Source organism: Lolium rigidum, chromosome 5, assembly GCF_022539505.1.
Source record: "Lolium rigidum isolate FL_2022 chromosome 5, APGP_CSIRO_Lrig_0.1, whole genome shotgun sequence".
NCBI lineage: Eukaryota > Viridiplantae > Streptophyta > Magnoliopsida > Poales > Poaceae > Lolium > Lolium rigidum.
Window position 1 is genome coordinate 114982335 of NC_061512.1, and position 4386 is coordinate 114986720.

Consider the following 4386-nt stretch of genomic DNA (forward strand, 5'->3'; position numbering starts at 1 on the left):
CGCCGCCGTCGCCGCCGCGCCACCCAGCTGGTAAGCTGGAGTGGAATCCTCACGCGTACAGGCCACCCGCGTCGAGTGAAATCCACGGCCCCGACGGCGAGCCGGCGAAGGAGTCGCCGGCGAGGCCGCCGGCCCCGTATGTAGTAGGATAGAACTAGTAGGATAAAAAAAATGTAATGATTCCTTTGAATGAAAAAATATATTTCTATTTCTATGACACGCGGGCCATGGGCGGACAAGGGGCGGACACGAGCGACCAGCATTCGGCGTCCGCGGCCACGCAAACCCGCCCCAGATTTGGGCCGGGTTTGGGTCGTCCCGGACGCCGCGGCCATCCGTTTTAGGGATGGGTCCGCGCGCTGGGCCGCGTTTTTGTCCGGCTGGACCCATCCGGACGCGCGGGCGCGGGATGGGTCGCAGCGGCGCGACGCATTTTAGCGTCCCCGCGTGTCCGTTTGCGTCTGCTGAAATGGTCGAAATCGACCGCGCGTTCGTTTGCGTCGGGGGCTGGCTCTAGCGACACGACACATTTTTTTTGGCCGAAACTTTTTTTAATACATGAAACATAATTTACATAGTTAAAACATGAAAAAAACCTAACGCCTACTGCTGCTCCTCGTCGCTGTCGAGCAAGATGAGCTCCGGTATCAGCCACGGCCAGTAGCCATCCGGGGGAGCGTACGCCGGGCGCGCCGCCGGTGCTGGAGGTGGAGGAGGTTGCGGCTGTGGCGGCGGTGGAGGCACCCGGGGTTGCGGCTGTGGCGGAGGTGGAGGCGCCCAGGGCTGCGGCTGTGGAGACGCCCAGGGATATGGTTGTGGCGGCGATGGAGGAGGCGCCCAGGGCTGCGGCTGTGGCGGCTGTGGAGGCGCCCAGGGCTGCGGTTGTGGCGCCGCCGAGTCCTGTAGTGCCAGTCGAAGGGCTTCATCCTCCGACAGGCCCGGCGGCATGACGCCGGTGGCGTAGCGGGGCAGCGGCGGCTGCACAGGCGCGTCGTGTTGGAGATATGCCCAAGAGGCAATAATAAAGTGGTTATTATAATATCTTTGTGTTTATGATAAATGTTTGCATACCATGCTATAATTGTATTAACCGAAACATTGATACATGTGTGTTATGTAAACAACAAGGAGTCCCTAGTAAGCCTCTTGTATAACTAGCTTGTTGATTAATGGATGATCATGGTTTCGTGATCATGAACATTGGATGTTATTAATAACAAGGTTATGTCATTAGTTGAATGATATAATGGACACACACCCAAATAAGCGTAGCATAAGATCAAGTCATTAAGTTCAATTTGCTATAAGCTTTCGATACATAGTTGTCTTAGTCCTTCGACCATGAGATCATGTAAATCACTTACACCGGAAGGGTACTTTGATTACATCAAACGCCATTGCGTAAATGGGTGGTTATAAAGATGGGATTAAGTATTTGGAAAGTGTGAGTTGAGGCATATGGATCAATAGTGGGATTTGTCCATCCTGATGACGGATAGATATACTCTGGGCCCTCTCGGTGGAGTGTCGTCTGATTAGCTTGCAAGCATATGATTTGATCATAAGAGATGACATACCGCGGTACGAGTAAAGAGTACTTGTCAGTAACGAGGTTGAACAAGGTATGGAGATACCGATGATCAAACCTCGGATAAGTAAAGTATCGTGTGACAAAGGGAATTGACATCGTATGTAAATGGTTCAATCGATCACTAAGTCATCGTTGAATATGTGGGAGCCATTATGGATCTCCAGATCCCACTATTGGTTATTGCTCGGAGAGGAGTCTCGACCATGTCTGCATAGTTCGCGAACCGTAGGGTGACGCGCTTAAGGTTCGATGTCGCATAAGTAGATTTGAATATGGTATGGAGACGAAGTTTGTTCGGAGTCTCGGATGTGATCCAGGATGTCACGAGGAGGTCCGGAATAGTCCGGAGAATAAGATTCATATAAGGGAAGTTGATTTCTGGGTTTCGGAAATGTTCGGGATTTTTCCGGTGGTTGACTGGAAGGTTCTAGAAGGTTCCGGAGGGGTCCTCCATGGGGCCCACGACCTAGGAGGCCTAGCATGGGCCGAGGGGATGCTCCCTGGCCTAATGGGCCAGGGGCACATGGCCCCCAAGGCCCAGGCCGGCCAACCCCCTAGGGTTTCCTAGGGGGGATCAACTTGGGGGAGGGGAAAGCCCTCTCCCCCCTCTTGGCCGCCGCCCCCCAACCCTAGATGGGAAGGGGGGCCACCTTGGCCGGCTGGCCCCCTATATAAAGAGGGGAGGGGGTGGCCGGCCACACCCCCATCCATTGCCTCCTCCTCTGGCCGCCTCTCCCTCCACCATACGCTGCTCCGGCTTAGGCGAAGCCCTGCAGCTTTTCTTCCTCCACTACCACCACCACGCCGTCGTGCTGCTGGAATTTGGAGGAGATCTACCACACCTCCGCTGCCCGCTGGAACGGGAGAGGAAGGAGCTTCATCGACACCGTACGCGCGACCGAGTACGGAAGTGCCGCCGGATTGCAAGCACCGGGGACGATCGTCTACACCAACAACGAGATTAATCTCGTAGGCTTTGGAATCTTCGAGGGTTAGTCTCATCTCCATCTCGTTGCTTAGATCTTGTAGATTAGATCTTGGGTGTTCCATAGATTAGATCTTGGATTTATTCGTCTTGCGGTAGGAAATTTTTGTTTTCTATGCTACGAACCCCATCAGTGGTATCAGAGCCATGTCTATGCATAGATCTGTTGCACGAGTAGAACACAATGGTTTTGTGGGCGGTGATGCTCTTGTTGCTTTAGTTTGTGTACTTTGCTTCTTGCGGGATGGTGGGATGAAGCGGCCCGGGCTAACCTTACATGACCGCGTCTCATGAGACTTGCTCCACGCTTGACATGCAACTTGTATTGCATAAGTGGCTTTGCGGGTGTCTCGTCTCTCCCACCATAGTGAAGATTGTAATTTACACTTCTATTGTCAACACTAGTATCACCGTTGTGGTTCATGTTCGTAGGTAGATTGGATCTTACTCGAAAACCCTAAACCACGTAAAATATGCAAACCAAATTAGAGGCGTCTAACTTGTTTTTGCAGGGTTTGGTGATGTGATATGGCCATGATGTGATGATGATTATATTTGATGTATGAGATGTTCATTATTGTATTATGGCAACCGGCAGGAGCCTAATGGTTGTCTTTAATTTTGTTAAGGACCTGCGTGTCTATTCATCATGTAATAGCTTTATTTCAAGTAGTTGTTATAGTAGCTATAAGTGATGGACAACCATGAAGCGGCGCCACTGACCTTGACGCCATGCTGGTGATGATGGAGATCATGTCCGTGCTTTGGAGATGGAGATCAAAAGCACAAAGACGAAAGGCCATATCATATCACACATTATGAATTGCATGTGATGTTAATCCTTTTATGCATCTTATTTTGCTTAGATCGCGACGGTAGCATTATAAGATGATCCCTCTCACTAAATATCAAGATAATAAAGTGTTCATCCTTAGTATGCACCGTTGCTAAGACTTGTCGTTTCGAAGCATCTCGTGATGATCGGGTGTGATAGACTCTACATGTGCATACAACGGGTGCAAGCCGGATTTGCACACGCGGATACCAAGGTTGCCTTGACGAGCCTAGCATGTACAGACATGGTCTCGGAACACGGGATACCGAAAGGTAGAGCATGAGTCATATGAATGATATGATGAACACTTTGAGTGTTCGCCTTTGAAGCTACATCTTTTCTCGTGAAGATCGGACTTGGTGTAGTGGATTTGGTTCGTGTAATCACTAAAACAATGCGAGGGATGTTGTTTTAAGTGGGAGTTCACCTAGTTAATTTCAGAATTAAAATTGAACTCAATTTATCATAAACTTAGTCTAAACTCTTTGCAAATATGTTGTAGATCATGGCGCCCCCTCCATCAATTTTAACCAGCTTCCTAGAGAAAGAAAAGCTTAAGGGCAATGGTAGCAACTTCACCGACCGGTTCCGTCATGTGAGGATTTTCCTCACTCGGTGGAAGCCCGCAATTTGTGCTCGATGCACCGCTAGGTCCCCCACCACCTCCTGCAGGTGTCCGAGGACATAAAGAATGTTTATGAGACTCGGGCAACTCGGTACTCCGAAGTTCGAGTGTGCCATCTTGTGCAGCTTAGAGGCAGAGCTCCAAAAGCGTTTTGAGCACCACGACCCCTGTGAGATGATGCGTGAGCTCAAACTTATCTTTGAGACTCATGCGGCCGTGGAGAGCTATGAGACCTCGAAGCAGTTCTTTACCTGCATGATGGAAGAAGGCAGCTCCGTTAGTGAGCACATGCTCGTCATGTCCGGGTGACACAGGCATCCCAAATGGGCCTGCCGAAGATAGTACCGGGG